Genomic DNA, 17,562 nt, shown 5'->3' with positions numbered 1-17,562 from the left:
GCAATTCAGTGACTCTGTCTGTAAATAAAATACAAAATAGGGCTGGGGATATTGCTCAATGGTTGAGTGCCACTGGGTTTAATCCCTGGTACAAATAAATAATTAATTAAATAAATAAGAAACCTAGCTATCATTGAAAAATCCAGGACAAATGCTAAACTAGATGGATCCCTTAGGACAAGAGGCATGGAAACTTGTAGGAAATGACTGTAACACTGATCCCTCTGAGGTAGTGCAGGGGTTCTCAATCCTAGCAACCTCTAAGCATCACTGGGGAGCTCTTAAAACATGCCAATACTTGTTTTGGATTCCAGTTCTTCCTAGAGACTCAGATTTCACTGGTATTAAGATGGAACCTGAGAATCAGGATTTGGGTAGCACCACTTTCAAGCAAGATCTACCTGTTCCTTAAGGGCCAGTGTTCCAAAAGCAGCGTGATGCAGGCATTCAGTGATTCAGACAATAGAAACAACAGGGACCCTACCACGTTCTCCATACCAGTGGGTATGTTGTTACCTTGGGCTGAAAGAGTGGAGAGTGGCCCACATCACAGAACTCCCACCTCATGACACGTGACACAGTGAGAAAGAGTGCATGTGATCCTTTTAAACATTTAATTAAGCAACTCCTACACTGTCATGACAAAATGAAACTTGTTGAGGGTTACAGAGTTTAATGAGAAATAAAAATAAAAAATTCTCACAAAAGCTCCATTTAAGCCTATTATAAGTGCTGCACTCTCTTCTGAACATGGATTTTGAAAACAACTGTCAAAATGTAAATTCTCAGCACCCTAAAAATGACTTATCATTTTGATTCAATCTATAAGTCGATGATCATATTTCCAGTGCCAAATTTTGACATATGAGAACAGCAATAGAAAGAATAGAAATGCATCTTGTTTGCCCAAGTCTTCCCCAAGACTCGCCCACCCTGTGGGTTCCCCAGAAAGCACAGGGATGGTCCAAAGAGCCAGTCAGTAAGGCAGCATTTGCTATGCTTTGCTGCTCTGAATTCAGTTCTGGTGCTTTGCATTGAACTCTGTACAAATGTTCTGGATGATCCTGGGGTTGGATTTGTACAGGTTGTCAAACTCATCCACAAAGAAGGAGTGGTCTCTGGCAGGGTGAGTGGCAATGACCTCCAGCTTGTCCTGTGCAGCCCATGCAACCCTTATTGATCAGGTGATCACTCCTATGGGGACAAAGATCAGATGAAACAAATGCCCCTAAGAAAAAGTGTTGTTGATGAATCTTTGCTGTTTTGCTGCCCTGTCAGCACAACCAATCCCAAATCAGAAATATGTCAAGCAAAAGAAAAAAACTCCCATGGAACTCTAGGTTCTAGAATTAAGACCAGGTATGGCCATTCATTCATCCATTCATTCAAGAAATACTTTTGAGCATCCACTTCAGAGAGGAGGTAACAATCTTCAGTGGGGAAAATGGAGAGACTGCCTGCTGTGATAGTTCTTGATTTGGTTGGGGGCAGTTGGATATCAGGTACTTGACCTTACTCTACAAACTCCTATTCCTATACCACCTTCAGGTTAACCAGGGTGGATGCACAGGATGGCCAGGAAACAGAGGGCAGAACCTGAGGTGGTCTTCCTGCCCAGGCACCTGCCCTGCAGCCCCCTTTCTGCCAGTGGCCCATCTCATCTTCTAGGTGTACAGTCCTGCTTATTAGGAGCTATCAGTGCTTCACATAGCTCTGGTCTAATATGCTTTCAGTTATCCATCATGCTGCATATTAACTGCCAGTCCCTTTTCTCACCTCTCCAGCTTCTTTTCTCTGAATATCATCTCAATTAGGAGAAGTTAGCCTTGGGTTTTAAAATGCTGGTTAAGTGGCCATGGGAACTGAGCTTAGACTGAGCAAGCCCATGTTTCTGCTCAAAGAAAGAAAGAAAGAATATCCCCCTATAAAGACTAGAGAACAGTATGCAACTTTTCAGATCCTTGAGACCACCCTTGCACAGAACCTTCTACTGTCAATTCTGACAGATGGTTGTTAACTCTGGGCTTGTATTATCCTGGGAACACAATGCTCATTGCATTTTTAGATGAATCACAGTGTTTGGCTGAGCAGGAACCCGCCTCCATGTAATTTGTATCTATTGGTCCCAGTTCTTTAAAGCTTCTCAGAATATGATCCCCTGAGAACTCCCATTTCCAACAGTCTTCTCATTCCCTCACTTCCTGGGTGAGGCCCAAAGAAGGTTCCTAGAGAAATAAGTGAGGGCGGGACTGAACATGACCTTGGACAGATGTGCTAGAAAAAGCTCTGGGCTGATGAGCCAAGAGCTGGCCCATGAGCCACTGACTCTGGGATTTGGAGCGGGTAGCTTATGACCCTTGAACAAACTCTGCTGATGTGATACCAAGGGAATTTGTGACAACTGGCACAAAGAACATCACCATCTCACCATTGTGAAGGTGCCCCACAGACTCTGCAAAAGGCAAGTCCCTGAGAAGACTTTGCCTGAATGCATTGTCTAGATACTTTGGTTTCTGGAAGTTAGCACCACCTGTTCATTAAGAATTGTTTTAGGAAGGATTTAAAGCAGCTCTCAAGAATACAAAAAATCCTGAAAAAATAACCCATATTAAAAGTATGCACAGAAAAGGGAAAAATAATTCTCCACTGCATTGTGTGAGTTTTGTACCCTAGCACTTAGAGATCTCCAGTTCCTCTGACTACTTTATTCAGTTTTATCATTGTTATTGCTACTATTTTTCTTTTTCTTAGTTGTAGATGGCTACAATACCTTTTATTTATTTATTTTTATGTGGTGCTAAGGATCAAACCCAATGCCTCACACTTGTTAGGCAAGTGCTCTACCACTGAGTTACAACCCCAGCCCATTTAATATTACTATTATTATTATCATTTTGGGTTTCTTCAGGCTATTATATTTTCATGCTATTTTATGGCACTTTTGAGAAAATATATATTTATTAATTCATAAATGTGATTTATTTTCTAAACACTTAAGTACTTTGTTCATTTTTTGTGTTCTTTTAAATCATTATTTCTTAATTTTAGGTGGACACAATATCTTTATTTCATTTTTTTTATGTAGTGCTGAGGATCGAACCCAGTGCCCCATGCGAGTACACTATCACTTGAGCTACATCCTCAGCCCTCATTTTTTGTGTGTTTTTGAGCCTTCTCTCGACAACTTAGAAATTTTTATATGGAAATATCACTTTTAAATATTCTGAATCAAAATTTCTTAGGGTTTTCCCCCCAAACCCTCAATATCTAATTTACAAACATAGTACAACTTCCTTAAAGAACACTATTAGTCTTTAAAAGGTATTAAGGACAAATTGGTGTCTTCATCACAGCTAGGGATTTGTTTTTCTTTCATAGAAAGTGAAAAATAGAATTCCCTTTTAGTGTCTCAAGCCCTGGTGGGAAAAGCCTCAGGATGTAGGAGGTCAAGGAAAGGCTCCCTGTTTTCAAAGACACTGGGGGAGTCTCTGGCTGCCCTTCATCCTTCCCTCTTTGCTACTCAGACACCTGCAATATTTGCTCCTCTAATGGCTTTGAACATTTTTGAGAGTCACAGACAAAACCAATGCACAGAAAAGCAGAGCCTTCCTTGCCCTCCAAGGACAGCCTCTCCCTGCCCTAGAGAGGAGCCTCAGCAGCTGGCTGAGCCAGATTCCCCCTACCCTCTGATGGGTGGCCATGGCTGGTATCCGCACGTCATCGTAGGTCCTGCTGCCTTCGGTGATGAGGATCATCAGCTTCCTCTTGTTGGGCTTGGACTTCTTGAAGAGCTTCTCCAGGGCATAGTGGATGGAGGCGCCAGTGCAGGTGCCACCACTCCAGTACCCCACCCTCTTGATGGCGTTGAGGATGTCAGGCTTGGTGCTGTACTTTTCAAACCCAAACTCCAGCCGCTGCTCGTAGGGTACTGCACGGCCTGATATGTGTGTCTGTGTCTGAAATCTCAAACTCCTTGCTGATGTTGGCCACAAACTGCAGGACTGTGCGGAAGTTGCCTGTCCCAACACTGCTGGAGCCGTCAATGACAAAGCCAATGTCGGCTGAATTTAAGCAGGTCTTGCTGCAGGCCAGGCGGTCGGTGTCACAGACCCGCTTCACCAGGGGCTGCATGGTCTTGGAGAAGCCCAACCAACTCTGCACATTGAACCATTGGTTCTGCACATAGGCTGGAGGACAGAGGGGAGGGACACTCACCAGGTCAGCAGTCAAGTCCCCCAACCTGGCACCCTTACCTTGGGCCTCCAGGTGGGTGAAGAAGCAAACAGACTCCTGTTTACTGTGCTAGTCCTTGTTGATGGCTCTTTCCCTTTCTGTTCCCCTATGTAGGCACTTGCTGAGACAAAGACCTCTCCAGTAATCTCTGAAATCACTCCTGTCTCCACAGATAACAATGCCTCAGTGGGAAGCCCTTGTGCTAGGCAAACTCACAGGGAGATGTAAGTCACTGATTTCTGCTTCAGATTTATGCCTCTTCAGCTCAATTCATTTGTACTGGCAGCCAGCCATGACTGGCATTGGTGGGCACCAATGCATGAGAAAATTAAAGAAAGCTTTTTTTTTATCCTGGGAAAAACAGAGCACACCCAAGAAGTGACTGAGGAATGTTTCCAGAGCAGGCTGCACCCACTGGGAAGGGGCCCCAGAGTTGCTGAGTAGTCACATGGGTCAGGGTTGTACTAGGTGCTCTTGGAGAGATTCTCTCATTCAATCCTCACCTCACCCTACAAGGGGAACAATGCCCCCCCCATTGTTAGAGAACAAACTGAGGGCCACTACAAGGGGACATGCCTGAGTTCCCCAAACTAGATTGCCTAGCTGTCTGCCTTCAAAACCCAAGCTCTGCCTTCCAGACAACCTTGCCAATAGGCAAACAAATATTTATTTACTTGTGCCTAAGCTTGTTCCAGAAAAAATTCAAGTCAGCTACAAATAAACATTGAGCAAACTTGCTGGTGTGTTCCTGGAAGTGACAGGGCTAGTGTTCCTAAGGTGGAACATTTGAACATTTTTTTTTAGAGTGAGAGAGTGAGAGAGAGAGAATTTTTAATATTTATTTTCTAGTTCTCGGCGGACACAACATCTTTGTTGGTATGTGGTGCTGAGGATCGAACCCGGGCCGCACACATGCCAGGCAAGCGCACTACTGCTTGAGCTACATCCCCAGCCCTAGGTGGAACATTTCTTCCCGTCCCTTCCTTTTCGGGTCACAGAACATGTCTGACCTCATGACTACGGATGAATCTGTATAATTAAAAAATTATTTTGAAACTAGTAATGGCTTAAACATTCCAGGAAAAATACATGTTTTCTTTGATTTGTAAAAACCTAAATAAAGCAGGTTACAAAACTTTCTATGGATGAGGCAGCACAAGAGGTTGAGTGCTGGTAGGAAGCTGATCTTCTGGATGGAGAGGCAGTATCCCTATCAGACAGCCTGTGTGAGATTCCAGCAGCAGAGAGTGGTGGCCAGGGACAGGTGGCCATTGGCCTGAGCACAGGGCCTTTGTGGTGTCACAGCAGCAGGGCCAGAAGCAGGGTTGGGACCATGCTTTTGAAGGCCTCAAGAACAAAGAGAAACAGTGAAGGGTTTGGAGCAAGAGCCCCAAAGTTGGAAGAACTCTTTATAAGCATGAGTAGGGCTTCACTGTTAAATCTCTACACAGGAGACCCAGGAGAAAGGCAGGGAAGATGTTAAATACTGACTTGAAGTGGGGAGATGTCACTGGGCAAGAGAAAGAACAAAGAGAAAAGGGATGCAGTTTGGGAGCTGATGTGGAATTCTGGGATGGATGGGGCTGTTCATGCAAAGTCCCGAGAAGGAGACATTTTAGGTGGGAAAGATGATGATGAACTTGGCTTGCTGCATGTAGGACTTCAGGTTCTGACAGGGCTTCCAAAAAGGGAAAGGTCACCAGGTGTGATGGCACATGCCTACAATCACAATGACTTTGGAGTCTGAGGCAGGAGCAACAGTAAGAGACTGTCTAAAAATAAAAAGGGCTGGGATATATAGCTCAGTGGTAGAGCACCCTAGGGCTCAATCTATAGTATGGAGGTACTGGGAGAGAGTCTTTCATCTGGACAGAGAAGACTGTACAGCTCAGGAGATGAGAACTGAAGCTGTGGCCTTGGGAAGACTGGAGGAAGAGAAGATTGTGAGAGAAGATGGATGAACAGGATCTAAGTCCTGAAAAGGTCCATGTTCAGGGTATATAATGGAAGAAAAGAAAAGAGCAAGTGAAATAACAGCTGCATAGGGCCAGGAAGCCAATGAAGAGGATTTCATGGAGCAAGAATAAGTCAGCAGCCTGCTATGCTGCAGGAAGTCTGGCCTTATTAGCTCCAAAAACATATAATAATAAAGTTGGAGGAGCATCACGGACAAGATTTTGCCAGGCGTGATGGCACAGGCCTGAGATCCCAGCAACTCAGGAGACAGAGGCAGGGATTCCAAGTTCAAGGCCAGCTTCTGCAACTTAGCAAGATTCTGTCTCAAATATAAATAAATAAATAAATAAATAAATAAATAAATAAATAAATAAATAGACCTGAGGATGTAGCTCACTGGTAGAGCACCCCTAGAATCAAACCCCAGTACGAAAAAAATAAAAAAATGAAAGACAAGCTGTCCAAGCTTGCTGGCTCTGTTCCTCCCTCCCTCCATCCTTTCTTCTCTCTTTCTCTGTCCTTCAGTTGAAGCTTTGCATTTGAAGGAAGGTTTACGTGGACAGCCACTGGAAAACACCAAAGGTGGTTTAGTAGACTGGAACTGGAGGCCAACTATCCAATCTGTCCTGCCTCAGGTCTAGCCAGACATCTCAGAAGAACCCAGACGTAGCATTGGAAACATGACCTGCCTGAAATGTCGCAACACCTCCCTTCTCTTGTTTATCAGATTGATTAATTTGTAGCATGTTTGTGTGAAAGTACATGTGTGTGTGTGTGTGTGTACATACATGTGCATGCTCATGTGTATATATGAAGCTTTCCTGGACTGCCTGGTCAAGGTCCCTCATGCTGTGGGAGGAACAAGGAAGAGCCTCCACATGAGACCTTTGGAACACTGCTCCTGCCTTCTGTTCCCAAGCTGCTGGCCTTGGGTGGGTGTGAGACTTTTCTTTGAGAGAGTAATTTGAAGTTCCTTCATTGGAGACACCGCTACCTAGATGTGAGATTCATACACTTTTGAAAGCCCAAGAAAACAATCTTCCTGGAATTTCAGCTTTTCAGAGTACAGGGGAGCTTCACTGTGGGTGAGTCTCTGGCAATTACAAACCTTGTTGGCAAAGTTAGGCTCTATCACATAGTGCTTCTCATTTTACACAGCAGCTTCTACAGTGATGAAGAAAATGTTGATTCCTGGTTCTCTTGCAAGCCTTGAAGCCTCCTCCACTTTGTCTGTAGGCCAACCATCCACCATCACTACAGCCACATTAGGAGCACCACCTCTGTTTCCATTGGCTTTGGAAAAGACGGTCTTGGTCACAAAGAAGATGGCCCAGCCTAGAAGAAAAAGACTCATGCTTTAAGGGATTATGCCAGTGGTAAATTCAGAAACAGATCACAGCAGCACAAAAAGGTCCAGAAAAACACACTCATTCCCTCGCAGTTTGACTGTTCTATTTTTTGTACCACTTTAGTTTTTTTTTCCAGATTCACATCAATTTTATTAGAACAAACACAACCTCAGATCAAAACAACTAGCTTCAAAATTGATATTAATGAAAATTATTCCAAAAAAAATTCTTAGGTTACAAATAATTACTATTTCACATAAGGAAAAATCTTACCCAAGGAAGGGAAAAGGTATCCTGCATATATTTTCATAGCAATGAGTATACATTCTCAAAATTTTGTCTGGCTAATTATCCAACATTTATCAACTGCATTCATTCAATCTCTCAAGAGGAGGATGTAGTCTAACATCATCCAGTACATGGTACATGTCAAGTCCATGGTGGATACTGCTATAATAAAAACATGCAGGTTTTGAAAATTCCTCTGCTAATGCCAAAATGCTTTAGTAGAAGCATTACTCATGCCTCAAACCTGTCTATTGAGGTAGGTCAGTTTTATTACCCCATTTTAAGAGAAGGAATACTGAGGCACATTATGACTTGTCCAGTGCTGTGGTCTGAATTCATAGGATGGACACTTCATCTCCAAAGCAACAGCATTGAGGTGGAACCATTTCAAGAGGTGATTAGGTCAGGAGTGTTCTACCCTCATGGATTAATGTCCTTATCTTAGGAGTGGATTCTTTATTGTCACCATAAGTCTGCTTTAGGAGTCACATGGTCAGTGGCATACTGGTAGGAGGCCCTGACCTTCACAACCAGTATAGCATAGCTACCTTGCCTTCTTTTCACATCAACCCACTTCTGTTACATTTACAGAGAACACACTTGGGATAATTGCAGACTGTTAAAACTTCCATTTTAAACACTGTAACCTTTTAATTAATAAAGGTATAAATAAAATGTTCAAATTATTTCTACCCTCCATCAAACGTGATTAATAAAAACAGCTCTAAGAAGTTTACAAAATGAAGCCCAGAAGGGAATCCTTTAAATCGATGTATTGATAATCCTCCAAGTGGGCCAGTTTTTACATCTGCACTGCTGCAGGCTCTCAGGTGTTAAGGGACTCAAGAGGGAGCAAGGGAGGCTCACGTGTAACATGGATTAGAAAAGAGGTAAGGCACCTGAATAAATTGTCAGCATTAACCATTACAAATTCACTCTTGATCAGAGTTTCTTTTAATGTGTCATTGAGCTTTAGAATCTTTACTGAGTCAATCTACCACTACCCCCCCACACACATATCCTGCACCCTCAGTCCAAGGTCTCCATCCTCACTTGTGTAGGGACATGGAACAGATCAGATTCGTGGGACAGAATTAAAAGAGAATGAGAAAAAATTGAGGGTTATATCTACCTGATGACCTGCAGAGAAAAAAAACAACCCAAGAGACATATTTGTGGGTAGGCACACAGGTCAGCAGATATGATCTATAGTGATCTTCCATAAGATTCTTTTCTGCTTTAATGAACAGTTCAAAGCAAGGCTGCCTTAGTGCAGGCTGGTCCCTTTAGCCTCAACTCAATTGACACAGGAAGAAAGTTCCTGCTTCCTCCCAACATCAGGCCTCAACAATGGACAAAGCATTTGGCATTGTACACTGTTAATCCTGGTAAGAGCAAAGCCAGGCTTCCACATTGATGACGGAGGTATAGGGCAGGAAAGGCCCATAGTCTTTAAACTATTGACATTCTGTTTTTCCCCCCACAGACTTCTATCCTATTGTTTGCCTGGCTGTGTGGTAGGGGATGTCAGTTAAGTTTGCTAAACACACACTCTTTTCAGCAAAATTCATGCCATCTCAGATCTCACATTTAAGCCAAAGCTTTGCAGCAGACTCTGGCTCCTGGTCAGGGCCTCCTTTCAAAGTGAGAACCAGGTGACCTCCTCTTCCTGCAAGAATCACACTGAGCATGCTCTCTTCTGTCCTAGGAAGGAGATTATCAACAAACCCTGCTTTCCTCCATGGTCAGCTCACTGGCACAACTTGGGCATTTGGCTTAGCTTTTTGGAAAGGGAGCCTGTGTGAGCCAGGAAAGTTTTGAGAGGGTTTTCTTAAGTTATCAGTGTGGCAGAGGCACATAGGGTGGAAGTGAAGAGGATCTGGAGGCCACTTCAGTTCAGTTCCCATGAGGAATGTGTCTGCAGAATAGGGTGTTGCCTGGATAGGAAGTCCTCACTGCCCTGAAGACACATAGGAGGCTGTGTCTTCAAAGTATAAGAGAACCAGTAAAAATGACAGATGGAGTAGAGCCAGGAAACAAGATGGTTAAAAGATCGCTATACCCAAACCCTGCCACAGGCAGCCCTGCCAGTGTTGTCTGGATGGTCACAGAAAAAGGAATGCATGAAGGGGCACAATAATGGGGGAGGAAACCTAGGTTTTATTCTATGTAAGGAAAAACTGTAATGAATGAACCTACTCTCTAACTTAGTTCACCAGAACACCCAACAAATCACTCAGCAGCTTCTGAACCCTCTGACAATGTGCTGTCAGAGTTCTTCCTTTGGAAAGTAATCTTTCAGGAGCTGCCTACAGACCCTGCCCCTCAAAATGTCCATCTCCTGCCCAGCAGTGGGAGGAATGGGTAAACCAATAGGTTCCTCTTGTCCTTCAAGCTACTTTAGTATTTCTTTTTCAGAATGAAATACTCCCAGTGAATATTTTCATGCTGCAATACAAATTATGTCTATAATTTGACCCAAGTTCACCTGCTAAAATCTTTCCATTGTTGGATGTTTGGAAATGCCACAGCCATCCTATCATTACAAGGACAGTGACCAAAATCCTGAAGATAGCACAGCAGAAAGATGAAAGAAGTTGAATGAGAAGCTCACAGAATCCTCAAAATTCTATTAACTGTTGCTGTATCCATCACTTCTGGACATGGTTAACCTGACAACTTGTTTGTGTATGAAATAAGAAAATGTCCTTGTTATAGAGGGGGAAACGTCCTTCCCCAGCAGAGACCACGTTTTCTAAGGATGAAATGCTTCCCATTTATCCTCAGTCTAAACTATATTGAGACATTGAGATGTGCTGTGGTAATTTAATTGCCAACCTTCATGGCTACTCTACCAATCAGGAAAGAAAGGACGCATACTGAGTAGAGAGACTCTAGGTCTCTGCTAAGTAGGCAGCTGGGTCTGACTACAAAAAGCTTTCCCACCTCAACCACATCCTTACTTACAAATCATACCCTGCATGCTCACTCTCCCCTGATGAATAACCTGCTTTGCAAACTCTGTGACAAAGTTATTTTCACCTTCCATCTGGCAAAGCGTAGGATGACAGTTAATGGGCACTTTTGAGAAGATTTTGTTGCATATCTAGCTAGAGCCATCAATCTGGAAGCTCAGGAGAGATCAAGAAAAGAGAGTTAACTGTGGCAAAGATCTTTACTTTTAGGCTCTAGAAAAGACCTTTGGGTTTTTACAATGGACACCAACTTATGGCTGATCAGATGCTTGCCTGGGAGGCAATGAGGGATTAGAGAAAGGAAGGTGATAGGAACCAAGCAAGGCAAAGGACAATGGGAATAGAAGAGAAAAAAAAATCAGCCTAGCTTCAAAGAGGGGACTTGTTGCCTTTCAATCCTTGCGCATTTACAAGAATACTGTACTAGAATGGGTTAAGGTCATCGTCTTTAGCATCTGGGAAGCATTACTCAGTAGTTAATAAACAGAACATTAAACCTCTGCCCAGATGGCTTTAGGAAAGGAACCTGGACAACCCCAAACTCAGGCACTCTTGTGGCTTCCATCTCCAGTTCTCTTAATCCTGGCCAGTACGGCAGTCTTGGATACTTTCTTCCTGTCATAAGCCAGGCCAAGGGCAGCCATGCAGTCGATGAAGAACATGGTAAAGTTGATGTGCCAGCGGTACTCACTGGCAGAGTAGTCATAGGGGAAGGTGTGGTGGTAGTTGTGGAAACCCTCACCCACAACTCCCAGGGAAACCAGAATATTCTCCCGGGAGTTAATGTTCTTGTCATAGGGGCGGTATCCATACAGGTGGGCAGCACTGTTCACCAGCTGCCCAGGTGGCATTGAGCACTACAGCATATCGCAGGAAAGTGGCAACACACAAGCTGTTTAGAAAAGTTTCACCCCAATAGAACCAGGGCACCAGTGTGGGCAGGATGAAGCATATCAACAGGACAGCGGGCTTGTAGTACCTCCTCTGGAACATCACCAGCTTCTCAGCTTTTAGGTCAGATAGGTTCAGCGTCACCCCCTTCTCTTTGACAGCTGGGTGTTTGCGCACAAGCAGCCAACCCACGTGAGAGAAGAAGAAGCCGCTGCGGGAGTTGTGAGGGTCGGCATCTGTTTCTGAGAACTTGTGGTGGGCGCGGTGATCTGGGGCCCATTCATAAACATCATTCTGGAACGCCATGGTGTTGGCAAAGATCAGGAAGAGCCAGAGGGGCAGCCACGCTTTGTAAGTTCGGTGGCTCCACAGGCGATGAGCTCCTGCTGTGATGCCCAGGCCACTGATTAAATAGTACACATAGGCCCAGAGCCAAGTGTAGAACTTGCAGGTGGGAACCAGTATGATCCCATACAGGGCTCCCAGGTGCAGCAGACACATGAGGATGATGTTTCTCCAGACAAACTCAAACTTGGGCCTGGGGCCCTCTGCATCCTGGTAGCTGGGGTCATATATGTCATCTTTCATTTCAGGGTGGATGTCTTCTTCGGAGTAGAGAGGGGGGTTTTCCAACTTCTCTCCTTCATTCTGCGGGCTCCCCTTGGGAGGCGCTCTGATGGTGGTGGTGGTGGTGTAGGAGTTGGAGAGCTGAAGCATGTGGGCCGGCATCTTGCCTCGGTGATGCTGGGATACGTTCCCAGGGCCGAGACTGCCGAGCGGAATTCGATCTGCAGAGGCCAGACGATGGACTAACCCGGCTTATGAGCCGCGATCTAGTACGTGCACTCAGAACTCCCACTTTAGTTTTAAGTGTACAATTCAGTGGCATTTGTGAGTGTACAGTTTAGTGGCACTGGGGCACATTCACAATGCAGCTGTCACATCACTCCCTTAGTTTCATTTTAAGCCTTTAATTTCTAATTGCCTTGAAAAAAGTTATAGAGACCAGCAAGTAGCAGGGAAAGACTCTCATAGAAATAAAGGGACTCTTATTTGCTTGGGTCAGACTCACTCTAAATCTCTAAGCTGCCTCAAATTGTGTCCTAGAGCACAGGATCAGGGGAGTTGAACTGGGGTGACAGTAGCCTTCTCTGGGCTTCCTAAATCCTGGGACTGCTGGGCCTGCAGGGCTGTATTCTGTGGTCAGTGGTCTTTCCGCCAGTTCCAAGCCAGGGGCCCAAGTTTGGCTGTCCAGGGAAGAGCTATACCAGGAACTGAGAGACTGTGTTCTAGCCCTGTCTGTGCCAACCACTGGCTGTGTGGCCCTGGGTCGTCCCTAATGGTCTCTGGGTCTAGACTTCCAGGCCAATGATCTGCTTCAGCTGAGTGCAACAATCATGAGGCTTTGTGAAACCTTGAGATGCCTTTCTCCCATGTGCAGGGTCTCAGGACATTTTCAGAGTCAACTAGATGACAAACTATCCTACTTTCCCAGCAATTTCCCAGTATCAGTGCTAAAATCCCAAGTTCCCTTGGGCAAATTGGGATAACAAGGCTCCCTTTCTGGGTTGTGTGGAACCAGTGTGTGTGTGTATGTGTGTGTGAGAGAGATGTGTATGTATACCCATGCATCCTCTGAAATTATACACAGGATCTTGTGTATGAGTACTATCTGGGTAGCAAGGCCATACATATTATTTTTGGAGATTCTCAAATGAATCCCTAATAACAGCTAACAACCACCTTCTTTAAGTAAATATTATTACACTCAATGCTTCTCTGGTTTGGGCAGTATAATATTTACCTGTCAAATGAAAGTATCAAATGGTTACATCTAAAGTCCTGGAGAAGTGTCTTAGTGAACCCCTGTGAACTGTCTGCACTGAACCTGGTTGCTAAGGGAAAACATTGGCTGCTGAAAACTGCTTCCATGGCCAAGGGATAATTTCCATCAAGTCCCAAAACTTCCAGTAGTCCTTTCTGGCTCAATATTAGGCACCATAAGGGAGCCAAAAGTTCACTTTGACCCCACCTAATCTTGAGTCTAGTTGAGCCCACAGTGAACCAGTGCTTGATGCACATTCCACCCACCTTGCAGTGGATTTTTATTGTTGTTGTTGCTTCCTTCCTTCCTTCCTTCCTTCCTTCCCTCCCTCCCTCCCTGCCTGCCTCCCTCCCTCTCCTCCTCCTCCTCCTCCTCCTCCTCCTCCTCCTCCTCCTCTTCTTCTTCTTCTTCTTCTTCTTCTTCTTCTGGTACTAGGGATTGAACTCAGGGGCACTTAACCAATGAGTCATATCGTGAGCCATTTTTTAAAAAATATTTTATTCAGAGACAGGTTCTCACTGAATTGCTTAGGGCTTTGCTAAATTGCTGAGGCTGGCTTTGAACTTGCAATCCTCCTGCCTCAGCCTCCAGACCTGATGGATTACAGGCATACACCATTGTGCGGGGCTTGTAGTGGGTCTTGAAACCAGATGCTGGATGTCTGAAAACTACAATGTCCATACTCTCTTGCATCTAGATTTTCAGCTTTCTTTTACTTTCACAAATTGATGTATTTACATGAGATTTAGAAGATGACAGCAGGCAGGGGCTGTACTTTTCTTTCAGCAGTTTATGCTGATGAGAATCTGTAGAGTATTTGACTTATCTTGGAGCACCATTGACAGACATGTTTGTGTTGGTTGCTAGCTTTAATGGTGTTAGGAGAGAGGGTGCAGATTAGCCCTTTTGTGGGTAAGAATGGGTCAGGGAGGACTTGGTTCTGGAGTGGCAGCTGTAGAAGAAGCTGCCTAATTGTAGTCTTCCTGCTGAAGCAGTTTCCTGAAGAGGTTATGGTGGCAGAATTCAGAAAGTTGTTTCTAGATCTTGGAAGAGGTAGCAGCTCCTTTGGAAGCCCTGTTTCCAAAAGAAGCTCCCAAATTCTGCTTCTTCAGTCCTTTCTATAATTCTCATAATGTTTAATGCTCTGAAATAAATCACTTTATACCTGAACCAGCTGGTTGTGTTCTGTCCTCTGAACCCAAACCCTGAATCAGAGGCAGAATTCAAACCTGTGCTACACTGAAAATGGTATACTGATTAGGTTGAAACACCTTTCTGATCTCCTCAGGGAAGTTAGTTGTCTTCTGAAGTTTTTCTCCAGTAAAATTTTGCTCATGGAAGGCTTAAGTGGAGAACAAGTCAGAAATCAACTTTATCATGTTTGTAATGAAGATGCTTTGGAATTTGGGGCATGGAGAACAGCAGCTTAGTGTTTATTTAACATTGTTCAAAAGTGACAGGCTCTGCATTTACTTGATTCTTATGTTTGATGGCTACAAAATGTTCTCTCAGGGTTGGGGGAGGAAAATAATTAATCGGATTTATTGTAACTCCCTCAAGGATAAGATAGTTCTACACACTGCACATAGATTCTCCATGCCAAGCAAATGTGGCCCACATCTCCAGTCCTTTGGACTTTGATGGTATGAACAGGTTCCCTGAGAAGCATATAATCATCCCCCCTTGTGTCCCCCCAAATAAGGCTAACATTTATACATTAATTACACATTGGTATGGGTTCTTTGACAGCCTGAGCACGGTTAGTGTGAAAATGTGAAACTGATGTTTCCTAATGCCCCGTCACCTCTGGGTGAAATGATAAAATGCTCCAGTGAGGATTACATCTTGAACATCTGTTACCTCCTCCAAAGGCTCAAATATCACAAAAGATTCATCTTGAAATAGAGGACAAGACTCTGTTTGCAAAGTCATTGTTGCAACAGTAGCTGATTGGAACAAGACTCCCAAGGAGCACTGAACTGCTTTCTGATGGAATTGGTGGTGAGATTTAATGTTCAATCTTGGCAACTTGGAGTCCAACCAGGAAATAGTCACAACAGCAGTCCTGCTTGTCCTGAAGAATGTTGGCATCCCGAGGAACCAAGCAAGCTGGAACTAGATGACACACATATTTTGACAATTCTTGCCACCTGAACTCATTATAATACTTTAGAAAAGACACAGATGTTACATGAGTCATTTCTTGATGGATTCTTTTTTTTCCTACTTTAATATAGAATGTTAGAAGACAACCACATAGAAAGAGAACCATGGCAACAAGATAGAATTATCTGAAGTGGGGTCACACACCTACATTAGAAAGCCCTCCTCTCTGGGTAATTTTCTCAATAGCTGTCTTCAGGTCTCGAGAATTCATGTGAGTTTTGAGGTTAAACTGGTTAGCAGGGTTGTCATTGAAGAGGTAGAACAAAAAAAAAATAAAAAATTAGCTCAAAAGTTATTACTGTCAAGAAAGGTAAAAATAATACTTAATTCTTTTATATACAAAGAGAAGCTGCTTCAAAGCCTTAAACTGTGTTCATAAAATGTTCCACTGTGGGCAGAGTGATGGGAAGACAGAGACCAGGATCCTTCACAGGGGAAAGGTTAATAAAATAGGTACTTGTCACCCCGTTTCTCTATATGCTTAACAAAACACTGTTGAAATCTTAAGAACTGTTTGCTAATCTTGTTCCCAGAATGTGCTGTCCCTAACTGTGGACTGTCTGCTAATCTTGTTCCCAGAATGAGCTGTCCCCAACTGCCAAACTACAAAATGTAACTTCTCTCGCTGCCCTCTCCAGGAAAAGTATATAAGCTCTACTCAAGCTGTTCTCAGGGCTCTCTCTCTCTCTCTTTGCTATAGAGAGCTCGGGCCCCAGCATGCTGGTCTCCAAATAAACCTACCCTTCTGCTATTGCATAAGACAGTCTCTTGTGGTCTCTTACTCCAACGTTTCGCCGGACCCTTACAACAGGGGATGGAGAGAGGTTTTTTCAGAACTGTGACCCACTGTATGAGTGTGCAATCCATGTAGTCAGATGGGGGTTGGTTTACTGCTTTGCTACCACCATTTGGGATTCTTAACAATTTTTGAAAGAGGACCTGCATATTATGACGCTATTTTGGGCTATATGTTACTAAGTCCTCAAGTGTGGGCATGGAGACCTTTTTTTAAAAAAAATTGATGGTACTGGGGATTGAACTCAGGGCCTCCTGCATGCTAGGCAAGAGCTTTACCACTGAGCTACACTCCCAACCAGGGAGGAGACTTTCAAAGCATCTTTTCCAAGATCCCCAGAAGTAGATCAATGAGAAGTTGCTTTGGGCAGCAAAGGTGCCTGACAGTAGATCCCTACTGAGTTCTTGGGGATAGACAATGCAGTCACCAGGGAACCAGTCACCAGGATCTAAGAGAAAGGAGACATTCTCTGCTTCTTTTCCCACCCTTCCTTCTTCCCTCTTTTCTAATCTTCTTAGGTATCTCAAGGTGATCTGAGTTATTTCCATAAGCTGTGCTAATCAAAATGGCAGGTGATGTAAAGCTGGGGTGGGGAGATAGAAAGCCACTTTCAGGGAAGACAGGAAATTTAAAATAAGTTCAACCAAGGTAAGGCCTTGGGGCAACTCCCCACCAGATGAAAACTAAGTCCCATGGTGAGGATTAAATGAAAACAAGTAAAAACAGCAAAGCAATCAGGAAATGGGGAATTTTGGACCTCTTAGCTGAGCATCAAATGTCCTTATCTGAGGAGGTAGTCACACACTTACACTCTTACAAAGCAATCCAGTGATGGATGGAGGCTCAAACCTTTCTTTTTTAATATTTATTTTTTTAGTTATAGTTGGACACAGTACCTTAATTCTACTTAATTATTTTTATGTGGTGATGAAGATCGAACCCAAGGTCTTACACATGCTAGGCAAACGCTCTACGGCTGAGCCACAACCCCAGTCCTCAAACAATTTCTTTATAGTAACAAAACCCAGACTCATGTACTCCCATTGTTTGGCTTCATATTTTGGCTTTCAAAGCCTCCATGAC

The 17,562-nt window shown here is 43.9% G+C and overlaps 1 non-coding gene and 1 pseudogene across 1 annotated transcript; both read right to left on the bottom strand.

Moving 5' to 3' along the window:
* Positions 1-11,209: 11,209 nt before the first annotated feature.
* On the bottom strand, positions 11,210-12,421 carry LOC144251534 (stearoyl-CoA desaturase pseudogene; annotated as a pseudogene).
* Positions 12,422-16,702: 4,281 nt separating this feature from the next.
* Trnaa-agc (transfer RNA alanine (anticodon AGC)) lies at positions 16,703-16,774 on the bottom strand. Its single transcript has one exon. It is a non-coding gene; the product is annotated as a tRNA-Ala (tRNA).
* Positions 16,775-17,562: the final 788 nt, after the last annotated feature.

The sequence above is a fragment of the Urocitellus parryii genome, unplaced genomic scaffold (assembly GCF_045843805.1).
Source record: "Urocitellus parryii isolate mUroPar1 unplaced genomic scaffold, mUroPar1.hap1 Scaffold_101, whole genome shotgun sequence".
Classification (NCBI taxonomy): domain Eukaryota; kingdom Metazoa; phylum Chordata; class Mammalia; order Rodentia; family Sciuridae; genus Urocitellus; species Urocitellus parryii.
The sequence above is the reverse complement of the archived record's forward strand: the minus strand, read 5'-3'. Positions and strand labels throughout refer to the sequence as shown.